The 14561-nt window shown below is 34.4% G+C and overlaps 1 pseudogene; it reads right to left on the minus strand.

Annotated features, from left to right (window-relative positions):
- Positions 1 to 247: 247 nt before the first annotated feature.
- Positions 248 to 14232, minus strand: LOC100791155 (LMBR1 domain-containing protein 2 homolog A-like; annotated as a pseudogene).
- Between the last annotated feature and the right edge of the window lie 329 nt (positions 14233 to 14561).

Below are 14561 nucleotides of genomic sequence, written 5' to 3' on the forward strand. Positions count from 1 at the left end.
GGAAAGCTTAAAGTTAGGTAAAATTCATCTATATACCCTTTAACTATTTGATTTTTTTTTAATTAGGTTTTGATTTATTTTTCTAATTGGATCTCTTAATTTATATTTGGTTTTTTAATTAGTTTTCTATTGGGACCTAATTAAAAAAAAATTCAAAGACTTAATTAAAAAAAATAGTTAAGACGTATTTACATAGGGACTATTTTTTTCATTTCTTTATAGAATAATATTTTTTGGACACCCCAACCGTACAAAATTCCAATTTACATCTATTATTTCTTTTTATCTTTTTTTTTTTTTTTGTCATATCATATCACTTGCTACATTTATACTTCTTTCTCTATTTCTTTCTTCCTTTAGACATCTGTTTTTGTTACATTCTTTCTTTAGGCGATACTAAATACTAATGTCTCAACGTTTGCCAAATTTAGAGAACGTGTTGATGGTTTACTCTTTCATTTTCATATGCATATATTGGTCAGCTTTGACTAATGAACAAGACAACCTTCCTTTCCCTTAATTTTATTTTACCAAGCAAGAAAAGAAGAAATTGTCTTAGTTTTACAAGCAGAATGGCTGCTTAAATAGAGTTACTCTTACATGCTAGTTGTATTCCTAAAGCATTTCATCAAACTATGTCTCCACATTCTACGCGTTTTTGTTTTGCACTTTGTAGAGCTAACAAATACCAAGTGTTTCTTGTTGATCATCAAAATATGAGATTTGTTCATTTAGTTCAGCATAAATCTATCTTCAGGGCACACTTCTTTCAGTGGAGAAAATTTTCTTATCAATTTTCTCTATAGATATACAGTTTTTCTTGCAAATTCCAATTCCCTGAAGTCCACTCCCTGATCATATATCAGTCACCAGAATCTCTATATTTCTGATGGAGGACGTTTCAATCTCTCAAATATATCATCAAGGGATTCAGATGAAGATTTTGAGTTTAGAGTTGACCCCTGAGCATTAGAAAGTGGGAGGAATCCCTTGGAGTCAATGTTAGATCTCAAAATTTTAAATCCATGCATCATTGATTCCCATTTTGAGGCTAATACAGATGATGGAGCTGCACTTGTGTTCGGAGAATCATTAACATCACTTGTCAAGGAGGAAGAAACTCTTTCCTGGGTCAAATCTTTACCAGACACCTCTTCATTGAAGTTTGTCCATAAGGCTGCATACTATTTGCTGCCAATTTTTCTGCTCATGTCATTCTGAATGCCTTCATTTTTCTCTTCCACTTTGTTGGTAGTGGCACTCTCATCCAGAGCCTGAAGAAGAAATAGGGGGGAGTTGTAGTTAGTAACACAAGACTAGCCTTGAGATAGTGTGAGGTTGCTTCTACAAATCTTTGCTCAGTTTTCTATTAGCTTTCTTGGTTCAGTGGTGCAAGTCATCTTCAGTTGTACAAAAAAATTAGTAACCAATATACATAAAAAAGGATAAAATATGTTTTTAATCCTTGTATTTTTGGTGAAATTTGGTTTTAGTCCCCCAACTTCAAGTTCTATCAATTTGATCACTGATGAGGGACGAAAACCATTGTTTTTCTAAAATTCAGGGACCAAATTGATTAAAGCTAAAGTACAAGAACAAATACCCATTTTTATCAAAAGTACAGGGATTAAAAACAAAGTATACCCATTAAAAAGTGAAAAATTGAGTCAGACATATAAGCTTAAGTATTTGAGAGTTTTGAAACTGGTACACTTCCTAAGATTTTAAGAAGAAAAATGATCAATGCCTTGTGGTTTTAGATGCATACCATGGCCTTGCTGGTGGACTCAACATCCGTACTCACGCTGAAACTCCTTGCCAAAGGAAAAACAAGTTCGCCAACTTTGTGCCCTTGTTGGAGAAGAGAACATTCTGAGGAGAAAGAGTAATTAAGGTATTAAGTTCGGATGCAACGAAGGTACTCCCCAAAATATTATGATGTTAAGGTTCTTAAATAACAGGTGATCACTATATGGTTATCCAAAGTTGTATGTTAAAGGAGGAAGCCTAGTTTTACAGAGGTGTGTTCTACTCTACATTTGATATCATTTAGTCTGTCTTTTAATATCATTAAGTGATTATAACCAAAGAAGACTGCCAGAATTTGCATGAAAGAAGTAATCAATTACTTTATTTTGAACAAAATTGTTCATATGGTTTTCTTTAATCACCGATTCTTTTTTTCTAAGATATATTCCACTGAATGATGGAAGGCCTTTTCTAATTAATCTTAAGGTTTTGTTTTCTAACCTTCATTTGATCATTTTTGTGATTTTTCTCATTTTACTTTTCTAAAACTTTCTTCTTTTTCTATCTAAAAGAGGTGTTTAAACCTGTTACAACTACATAAAATCTAAATTGTTTAATGCCAAAGAATGGAACATCAAATCTCATAAATAAAAAGGTTTCAGTTTGAGTATTGTGGATGAAAAAATCATAATTGAAAGGAGAGATCCTATTAAAGATGACATTCTCTAGCAAAGATTAATTATTAGTAAAGCTGGCGGATACTCTGATGTCATAGTGACAAAAAATAACTAAAAAGGTTTGAACTCACCTCTCCGCAAGATTATTACTCCGGACAGGTCAAATCCATCCATATCTTCTGCTTCATCACTGAACTTGAATATTTTCCAATTCCCACAATACTTGATGACCCGGTTGAAAATATTGCTTGCTATTAGTGAAGTGTATATAACCATGATGAGGGGGTAAATTTTGTTGAATCCTTTTCCAAAAAAAGGAACAGCGTCATTGATCTTTCCCATTTTCTGCACAAAAAATTGAGTTATTACAACTGAATAAATGTTAGACAATTAATACCTATACTCAAAAAACAAGATTTTTATTAAAAGTAAATAAAAGAAGGTTTTATAAGAAGAATAAGGCTTTTTTTAAGTTAGCATTTAGCAAGCGTATCCAACCACGATTAGGGTATTATGATCTTGGTAAATTTTAAGGGTTGGAGAACACTTGCTCAATTTAGAGACAAACTCATTTTAAAGAAACCTTTTACATAAGAATGATGGCTTTGTTAGTATTAGCCTGATGTTAAGAATACAAAAGTTTGGAGTTTTTATTTTAACAGAAAACATTTATTTAAAATGCAAAAGTCATTTACAGTATTTTCTTTTTTACCCAATAAATTTTTTCTACTTTTGTATCCTTAATATCAGCCCTTAACATCTCAAGGATAATGGCATCTAAACTGAAAGTGCACCAATCACGTAACAACACCAGTTATTGATGACAACATCATAATTTTAGAACAACAAATTAAGCACCATTAGTGAATAGTAAAATACTTTTTCAAAAATGGTTTTTCTACCCCCACCAAGATTAATGAGGTTGAGAAAGTTGTATGAAATGGGTGCTGCATATTGCATATCTTGCAATCATCCTACACAAAAAAATGTGAGATGCTAAGGAAAATTATTTAGAAAATTATTTACTTCATACAAATGACCAAAAATATATTTAAAGAAAGTGACTTACGAGCATATCATAAGCAAGCTTACTGAGCTTGTTTGTCTTGGGTGTCAGTGAGTAAAACATCATCATTCCCATTTTAAACAAGGAATAATATGTGCATATACACATATAAATCAATGGGATGAAAGCAGCCAACTAGAAAAAAATTCAACAGGGATTTGTCAAGAATATGAACAAAGAAAAATATTAATTTCATATATGAGTCAACATAAGATGGCTAAACTGTGAATTTTTAGGAATGTTTGTTCTTTCTCACTAGAAAAGTTGCCCTGTTTATCTTTGCAAGCAAACTACTAATAAACATGCTTATACAAATAAGAATAGTTCCCTCCTGCAATCAATATCAATAATTTGAACTCACAAAAATCCAGGGGAAGCAGCAAATCCCAAACCTACTTTAGGTTTTATTGGCATCAGAATGGACCTACATATAACTTTTATCTTGGGACAAAAACAGTTGAAGTTAATTAATCCATTCCACTCTTTTCCTCATCAATTTTTTTGTTACCTAATAACATCACTTATATGAAGTTTGTTGATGGTGTTAATTGTCATGTATTAAATTTAAGGAAAAAATATAGCCTTAACAGAAAAAAAAAATAAGAAAGAGGAAAATGAATTTATTTTTATAAAAAAACTATATAGGAACAAGGCTACAAATATTACCTGCACAAGCACCTCTTGTATGGTAGCCTCTGCTAATAGAATTGCAAATGACATGCAGCCGAGTATAACAGCCAATGATTTTTCAAGCTGTTTCCATAATATACATCGCCATAGAAACTCTGTTAAAATTATAAATGAACATTTCAGTAAGATATAATTATTCTATATACTATATAGTTCATAATAAGAGAAAAAAATTGAAGAGCCAATCGCTATTACTTTTATAGGAATAAAAGAAAATGAATTTCTAGTGATGAATATTTATGGTGATGATTTATAATTTTATCACACAGATTACTTATGAAGCATACTAATCTAGATAGTTGTTATCTTTGGGGACTGTGATTTAATTTCTAACTTGCTACATGTAAAGAGATTAGTTATAATACCATAATGCACAAGGTCATTGTTAAGTCAGCTTTAAGTTATAGGGTGACATTCTACTTTTTATTCCATTGAGAAAACATTGCATAAATTTACCAGCAAAATAGGAGAAAGAGCTCATAAATTTAATAAGTATTAAGTAACAATTGTATCCAAAAGTGCACCTACTTTGCCTATGCGTTCAGGCCTCAAGCATGAAAAATATTTCCTGCAAGAATGGAAAAAAATACCTTTAAATATAGAGCTACTGCATATTACTTGATGAATATAAAACCTGAGTGTGGCTGAAAGGTAGAGTCTAATCAGTATCTTAAGCCAAGAATATATCCCAAAATAAATAGCACAAACATTCTCTCCCTATGTCACTTTCAAGTTTGTTGGCTAGAAGCCTAGAAGAACCATGGTTTTTTAACTGAACTGAAGAATAAACTATTGGAATCATATAAGCTACATAGTTGCTTACTATTGACATAGTTTGTTCACTGTCAAAAGATGAAATAATAGACTCAACAATGAGAAAAAGTGAAGGTTAAGACAAAGCATCCTGTAGCATGACGTCGCTCATAATCCTTTATGGTATCCTCCAGCTCAAGGGCTTCTAGGACGAATTTTGTATATTCACTGCAAAAGATTAATTTATTTAGGACTTGAAGAGAATACGTACATATTGAAAACAACTAAACAAGAGTAATTAAGTGAAGTATTATGGTATGTTGTGACAAATAGCATGTCGAAAATGAAGACATCACATTCTTTTCTTGAAGAGTATCAAGGGAATCTATCACATAAACTGAAGGGTGTAATGTCTATAGCATAAGGGCAGAAAAAGAAAGGAAAGAATCAATTTGCTGCATAAAATTTGTGGGTTTCCCAATGTTCACACACACACACACACTATAGGCACATACATATACAAAAGGCTAACTCATTTACCAATATTTTCCCAACCATATTGCATTTAATTATCAAAATGCCGTGCAGTTTTAAGCTATTTCAATGCGGCAAAGGATTTTATTGAAGGAACACAATTACTCCTACAAGAGTCTTGCATACAGCCCACCAGGCAGAAGCTAATCACCAAATGAATCCTTGATTTTGATGAATCTACATAATTAGAATTTCAGAACCCAACTTCTATACCAAGCAAATTAGTGTGTATCTTCTATATCGATAGTATTGTTCACGAGCTTTCGTAAGACGACGTCTTAGTGCTGCCATAGATTTATCATCTGTATCATAATCCATGCCACTTTCTCCTAGTGTTCCACCCTGTGGTTTGAAGGAGGGGTCTTCTTTCAACTGGAAAATCCAGTTACATGAACATGTATCAATAGAACTTTTAGAATCAAAATACCTGCATGTATATACACTTACAAGACTTTACTATCTGAAGCAACATTTTGTCAATTATATTCATGTAGGGTCTCAAAGAATCCCGCTTGGACATTTGCTTTGATGTTGCCTGTGTGATCTGACAATGGCACACCATGAAAAATCATATCTGCAAAGAATAAAGGATAAAAAAGAAAGCATTTATTTTTATCATTGCAATGCAGATTTAATTTGATCCACTAATATATTATATATGCACACCAAATTTTACAATAAAATCTCAGTACATATATGGAATACCCAGTAGAATATAAGAAAAGTGAATGATATTTATCTAGATGATGGCGAAATTTTTCTACTGTTTTATTATAGTCCTACCCAAAATTGAATTTTGATTCATAACAAGAATTATGATTAATAATGCAGGGCAAAATACTTAATCCACATACTTGAATTTATATGACAACCATCCCACTTCCAGGGCAAGAGACACTAAATACAAACTCAGAAGACTTTACACAAAATGCAAATTCAATTGTTAGAAGATCAGCGTAGACTAATGATATGAATAGCTTACAACAATAGCATTTGAAAAATCATGATGAGCATCATCTAATTTGACAGCCATTTTTGCAACTTTATGTGAAAGAACTTTTTGCTCAGTGTTCCAATCTGAATTCAACCAAATGCCATTTGGAATTTCACTCAAACCAAATCCAAGTAGAAATGCACCGGTAACCAGTCCAAATGTATTAGAGCAAGCCATGGCAAAACCCGTAATATTACCACTCCTGCAAATTATTTAGCATAAAGTTAGATAGAGTGGTTTAGCTTGAAATGATTTAAAAGTTTGGCAGTGTACTGAAATTTTTGAAGTCAGCAATAAAAGCAATTGTAAAATCAATTCGCAGATAACAAAAAGAAGGGGTCACATTCTATGGTTCAAGTAAATAAATGAGTAATAATAGAAATCTAAAAGAAAGAAGCAGACCAATAGTTTTTGTGCAAAGAAATTAGTAATATCAATCCAAAGAGTGCTACAGAACTGAGACACAGATAGAAAACAAGGTTTCCGTGTAAGCTGGTCCTCAATCTTGCTTTCACTGTAGAGTCTCCGGCATCTTCATAACCCTGAATGGTGGGAACCACAGCCCTGTTTAGAGAAATAATTTAATACAAAACTATGAGTGTGTATTTCTATTCACCTAGCTGCCATAAACAACCTAATTGATTCCCACAAGAGATATATAAGTAAATGGAAGTGAATATAAGATGACATCAATATAATATCGTACACAAATTCATATAAATTAGGATAACTTGTGAAAAAAATCAAAATAAAGTCAATTATAAAAGTAATGGAAATATTCTACATGCTCAGTCTTCTAGCTATTGCTGCTTCTTTCTTCTATGTGCGAGTGTATTTGTATATTTAACATGTTATGAATAACAAGGAAACAAGGGGTAGCTTAAAATCAGTTTGAGTTTGTGATGCAAGCTCCATTGGAGCTTGTAGGCCTAGGATCTTCTTCATCAATGGATTCCTTTGCTTCTTGGAAGATAAATGGCAGCGGAATGAAGAAGGAAGAGAGAGAGGAGACACCACTTCAAGGAGAAGATGAGTCTAGAAGAAGCTCACCACCATAGGAGGCCATGGATAAGAGCTTGGAGGAAGAAGGAGATGAATGAAGGGAGAGGGAGAGAAGAGCACGAAATTTTGTTCTAAAAAAGAGCTCTGAAATCTGAAGTTAATATTCAAATGATCCAAGTTGAAAAAAATGCACACACATGACCTCTATTTATAGCCTAAGTGTCACACAAAATTGGAGGGAAATTCAAATTTCACTTGAATTTGAAATTGAATTTGTGGAGCCAAATTTTCACTAATTATGATTAGTGAATTTTAGTTATGGTTCAGCCCACTAATCCAAGATCAATTCCAAGATTCTCCACTAAGTGTGCTTAGGTGTCATGAGGCATGAAAAGCATGAAGGACATGCACAAAAGTGTGACTATATGATGTGGCAATGGGGTGTAGTAAGCAAATGCTCACCTCCCCCTCTAAAATTTAATTGGATTGGGCTTCTACCAATTCAATTAAATTTATTTCCAATCACACACATCAAATATCCACTTAGTGCATGTGAAATTACAAAACTACCCCTAATACAAAAACTAGTCTAGGTGCCCTAAAATACAAGGGCTGAAAAATCCTATATTTCTAGGGTACCCTACCTACATTATGGAGCCCTAAATACAAGGTCCAAAAATAATGAAACCTTAATCTAATATTTACAAAGATAAGTGGGCTCATACTTAGCCCATGGGCCCGAAATCTACCCTAAGGCTCATGAGAACCCTAGTGTCTTCTCTTGCATCTTTTATCCAATTTTCTTGGAGTCTTCTATCCAATGCCCTTGGGGGGTAGGATTGCATCATTCCCTCCCCCTTGAAAAGGATTTGACCTCAAATCCAGGGGTTCTTGAAACTCATGGATTCTTTCCTCAACACCTGCAAAAAGAATAAAAACATATGTATTGGTGATGTTGGGTATGTTAGAGTATGGTAAGGACTGAAAACCCCTTTCCTGGCCATCTTCCCATGAGAGAATATAGTTCCGCACCCACTCAATGAGTGATGCTACAAGTATAGAAAAATATGGGACAAACTTTTTGTAAAAGTTTGCTAAGATATTGAAGCCCCAAATTTCCCTTATACTTGGTGGAGTAGGCCACTCAAGAATGACCTTTATTCTCTTAGGGTCCATAGGAAGCCCTTGATCACTATTTACAAATTTAAGGAAAGTAATGGAATAAAACATACCTTTTTCTTTATTTTCATGTTGATTATTCCTACAAAAAATTATGACAAACCTAAGGTGTCCCACATGAGCACCTAGGTTTGCATTGAAACAAAAAATAAGAACAAACCTACCTAATGAGTCCCTATGTACACAAATCATGAAGATGTTGGGTGCATGAGTGATTTTAGAAAAGAGTGTTGCACTACTCAACATATTCATCATACCACCTATCATAGGGATTTGGTGCCTAATAATACCTATTTTAGGCACCAACAAAGTACAAGGATTTAAGCTCTTGCGAACCAAACCCTCATCCAACAACTCCTTTACTTGAGGAATAACCTCAAGCTCAAGAGGTATAGCGGTGCTAAGAGATTTTTCCCTTGATAGGAGAAGGTAGAAAGATTGTTTAAGAAGGAGTGCCCTTTTAATATCACCTTTTGTTGCAAAATGATTTTCCTTCTTAACAATCTTCTTGGAGGAATCGTTTTCCTCCTTTCCCTTCCCTTTGGCCTTTGAAGACAAGGCCTTACTATCCTTCTTTTTCTTTTGTTTTTCTAGTTTTTCCTCCTCATCCCTTTTATCTTTCATAGTTAGTTGATCTTTGGCCACCTGTGAAGGTGTTTGAGGATGCAACACAAATTTAGTGCCAAGATGGGTGAGGGTAATTTCATTAGTTAGGCCATTATAAATTATCTTCCTATCAAATTGTCATGGCCTTCCTAAAAGAATATGTCCTACCTCCATGGGAACTATATCACAATTAACTTCATCCTTATATGTCCCAATGGAGAAAGGTACCTTCACTTGTTGATTAACTATCATTTCCCCTTGCTCATTGAGCCATTGAAGTTTATAAGGTTTTGGGTGGGGAATGATAGTGAGGTTCAACTTGGAAACTAATCTTGTGCTACAACAATTGCAACAAGATCCACTATCCACAATGAGAGAACAAGTTTTATCTAAAATTTTGCATCTTGTATGAAAGATGTTCTCTCTTTGGGATTGAGATAGATCACACGATTGACCTCCAAGGAGCCTTCTAACCATTAAAAGGTCACCTTCTTCATGGGGGTAGACTTCCTCACTAGACTCTCCACCCCTTACTTCATCTTCACTTCCACTAGAGGAAGGGCAAGAAGTAGTCTCCTCTTGACTATTATAAATGTCTTGACCCCTCATGATCATGGTTTTCTTTGTGGGGCATTGAGAGGCAATGTGACCTCTCCCAAGACATTTGAAGCATTTAATATTGCTAGTCCTTTCTTGGGAACTAGTCTTAGGGGTGTATTTCTCTATGGTCTTACCCTTATCTTCCTTAGGTTTTGAAGGTGCAGCCCCCAAAATTCCATGGGCTTGGTCCTTCCTTGGATAAGAGTGAGAGCCATAAGATTTTGAAGAAGGCTTTCTTAAGTTGTTGTTCCACTCTTATACAAAGTTGGACTAGCTCATCTAGGTCCCTATATGGAAGGAGTTCAACCTTGTCCCTCACTTCCATATTAAGTCCACTAAGGAACCTAGCTATGCTTGTTCTTTCCTCTTCCCTAAGTCCAGCTCTTAAAAGGAGTAGTTCCATTTGTTGTCTATATTCTTCAACACTCATACTCCCTTGTCTAAGCCTTTGGAGCTTGTCCATAAGCTCCCTTTCATAGTAGGAGGGAATGTGCCTCTTCTTAAGGACACTCTTAAGATCATTCCAATACTCTATTGGACGATCCCCATGAATCCTACGTTCCCTAACAAGGGAAGTCCACCAATAGAGGGCATACCCTTGAAAGCTAAGGGTAGCCAATGGAACTTTTCTCTCTTCGCTAATATGATGGCAAGCAAAGAGTTGTTCAACCTTCATTTCCCAATCTAAGTAAGCCTCAACATTATCTTTTCCATGGAAATATGGGAGGCTAATGTTAACCTCTTCAGGCCTTTTATCCTTTTCTCTTCTTTGGGAGTGATGTTTAGTATGTGAACTATGACGCCCTCTATAATAGTCACTAAGTTCTTCACTTAAACTCTTGCAAGAGTCATGACTACTATAGGAGGCATGTTTTTCCCTTTTCATTTCTTTCATTATTTTTCTTCTTTCTTCCTTTCTTATTTTCTCTCTTTCATCTTGACTTATTTCTTCCACTCTTTTTTTACCTTTTTCTTTTCTCTCTTGTTTTTCTTTCCACAACTTAAGGGATCTCAACTCATCTAATATCTTATACAAGGGGTCCTTAGGAGTAGAACCTTCACCATTAACACTAGATGAAGAATGAAGACTCATGTTGGTTCCTAAGTTATGGTTCTTTCTTGTTGGGGGTTTGAAAAAAAGGTAAAAGAAACTATGGTTGAAACTAGCCAAAATAAACACTAAAAGAGGTGTGAAAGATAATGTAAAAACTAGTTGGTAAAAGGCAAGCTATCTAGGCGGTTTGACAATGGAGGGTAAAGGAAATAAGCTATGAAAGTAAGCAAGAAATTAAAGTGCAAGAAATGCAAACTAGGCGGATCCTAAGAGTGTTTGGATGACCTCATTTAAGGTTCCCAACAAAACACTCACTATCCTAAGGGAAAATTGCCTAAAACTATTACACACAAATGGAAGTAGGGTGACCTATTGGAGGCTCCCAACTTACTTCCAATGAAAGGCCTTTTTGTTACAAAATTTGAAAGCAAAACAAATTGCCAATTACAAAATTACAAAAAAAAAGTCCTCAATTGTGGTGGCTATTCTCTCTTTAGTATTTCACTCAATTTAGAGTGCTTCTTAGTCCAATAGCTCTTAAGGTGGTTGGCCCCTTACTTCTTGACTCAAATTCTTCAAGATATGGCACCAATCCTCCTTTCCAATTCCCTATATGGCAACTCACAAGCAAGGAAACAAAGAGACAAGCAATAACCAAAGACAAAAAATGAAATGAAAGCTAAACCAATAGAGTTTTAACAAGACAAATTTCCAAGGATTATTCAACAATTAAAGCAATGAAAAGCACAAAAAAGCAAGCTAGGACTCAAAGAGAAACCTAGAATGGCTCTATAGTAGAGTAGAAAAACTCTAAAAAAAAGACTCAAGAAACCTCTAGTTTTGGCACTTGTTTTCACAATAATTTTCAATTGAAATTTCAAAACTAGGATTGGTATAAAATAGGCACCAATTATAGAACAAATTTTGAGCCAAAACAACAAGCACGCTTTCCTTTCACTTTTTTTTTCCTGGACACTGATTTTTCTGCCAACTTGTGAGATTTTTCTTATTTTTTCCTTTAATCCAATCGCTTGGTTCTTTTTTTATAATTTTGGTCCAGATGTCTAGAAAATTCAGTAAAAGTTTCAGCTCAAAAAACGTAGTGACCAATTCCCAGTAATTTATACAAGTTCGTATGTTCAAGCTGCCAAGAGTAGTGTTTATGTTGCTTAAGGCTTGGATAGTTACAATTTGTGTTTGCTTATGCTCAATTATCTTGAATAACACAATTAAAGAGAGCTTAAGACTTATTTTGATTCACAAATCCAGCCACAACTCAGCACCACAACTCAACTTCATCATAGGCATCATGTAGGAAACTTAGAAAGCAAAAAAAAAGTTCAAGAACAAGACTACTTCTAGGAATTGATTTAGAACATGTTATGAACTAAATAACATGCATGAATTAGACTCAAAATTCAAAAGATAGGCTAAGAATGACAAGAATACATGAACAAATGTATATAGAATTCAATCAACAAAGTAAAATTCAACACAAACTTAGAACATAATGTGACAATTACTATGACTAAACATGACTCTAAGATAACATGGATTAAGTGATTTAAACTTAGATTTTTGTGTTTTTTTTTCTAATCAATATTTTGGAAGAAAATTTAGATCTAAGGTTCAACACAAGAATATTATGAATGAAAAATGATAGAACCTAAAATCAACACAAAAACAAGATTCAAGAGTAGATCTACAAAATTTGAATCATAGAAATGCAAGAACAAGTGTAGATCTAAGATTTAATCGGTTTATTTTTTTTTGAATCTACTCTAAACAGCAGCAAACCACAAGACAATGGAGGATATACATGGAGAATAAGATGAAGAACAAGGAATTAAAGAGAATTCATCGAACAAAAAGATAGAGGAAGAAAAAGAACATCACCTAGATGAAGATGCTCTTGATACCACATGATGCAAGCTCCATTGGAGCTTGTAGGCCTAAGATCTTCTTCATCAATGAATTCCTTTGCTTCTTGGAAGATAAATGGCAGCGGAATGGAGAAGGAAGAGAGAGAGGAGACGCCACTTCAAGGAGAAGATGAGTCTAGAAGAAGCTTACCACCATAGGAGGCCATGGATAAGAGCTTGGAGGAAGAAGGAGATGAATGAAGGGAGAGGGAGAGAAGAGCACGAAATTTTGTGCTAAAAAAGAGCTCTGAAATCTGAAGTTAATATTCAAATGATCCAAGTTGAAAAAAATGCACACACATGACCTCTATTTATAGCCTAAGTGTCACACAAAATTGGAGGGAAATTCAAATTTCACTTGAATTTGAAATTGAATTTGTGGAGCCAAACTTTGGAGCCAAATTTTCACTAATTATGATTAGTGAATTTTAGTTATGGTTCAGCCCACTAATCCAAGATCAATTCCAAGATTCTCCACTAAGTGTGCTTAGGTGTCATGAGGCATGAAAAGCATGAAGGACATGCACAAAATGTGACTATATGATGTGGCAATGTGGTGTAGTAAGCAAATGCTCACCTCCCCCTCTAAAATTTAATTGGATTGGGCTTCTACCAATTCAATTAAATTTATTTCCAACCACACACATCAAATATCCACTTAGTGTATGTGAAATTACAAAACTACCCCTAATATAAAAACTAGTCTAGGTGCCCTAAAATACAAGGGCTAAAAAATCCTATATTTCTAGGGTACCCTACCTACATTATGGAGCCCTAAATACAAGGTCCAAAAATAATGAAACCTTAATCTAATATTTACAAAGATAAGTGGGCTCATACTTAGCCCATGGGCCCGAAATCTACCCTAAGGCTCATGAGAACCCTAGTGTCTTCTCTTGCATCTTTTACCCAATTTTCTTTGAATCTTCTATCCAATGCCCTTGGGGAGTAGGATTGCATCAGTTTGTGTAGAAGATTTGATGGAAGCATACATAAACATCATATAGAGCAATTAAATTTCGGAGGAATTGGTCAAGAGGGTACAAAGTTAGTTGAGGACAAATATTATTTAGAGCTTTATAAAAGGGAAGCAGCCTACCATGTAAGTAACAAGGTACTCCAATATGTCAAACTCCACAAGAAGGAAATTGCTTCATTTTCATCATCATTTAGTGACTATCAATGAAGGGAAAGGTTTAAATGAATCGAATACCAAAAAATAAAATAGCTGTTAATGAAAAAAATTCACATATTTGGGACGAGGATGATGATGGAGGAGAGCAAAACCAAGTGTATGCAACGGTGAAGAACACATATTTGGGTACACCAGGTCCAGAGAAATATTTCAATGTAACAATCACCATGCCAATGGCCACAGGCAATGAGAACATATAGAACACCCACATTTTTATGCTTATATATGTTACACTTTCTTATCTTTCACGTTATGTATGCATGTCCCTTTTTCTTATATATACAGTTTTCTCTCCCTGTCTTTCTCCTTTTCCAATCTGAATAACAATACACAGAAAAGGGAAATCAGAGGACGTCTGAGAAAAGTTTTTTGTTAGCACCTAACTTGAAGAACAAGGAGAACCGGTCAAGAGGACCCCTTTTTTGCTGTTCACTACCTCATTTAGCATGCTAGTTCATCCATGCGTCATCTCGTTTGTAAATTATGTATGTGGGGTCAGGAAAAATAATGCATATCTTTTATTCTTTTAATGGATTTGGA

This window comes from Glycine max, chromosome 13, assembly GCF_000004515.6.
Source record: "Glycine max cultivar Williams 82 chromosome 13, Glycine_max_v4.0, whole genome shotgun sequence".
Classification (NCBI taxonomy): domain Eukaryota; kingdom Viridiplantae; phylum Streptophyta; class Magnoliopsida; order Fabales; family Fabaceae; genus Glycine; species Glycine max.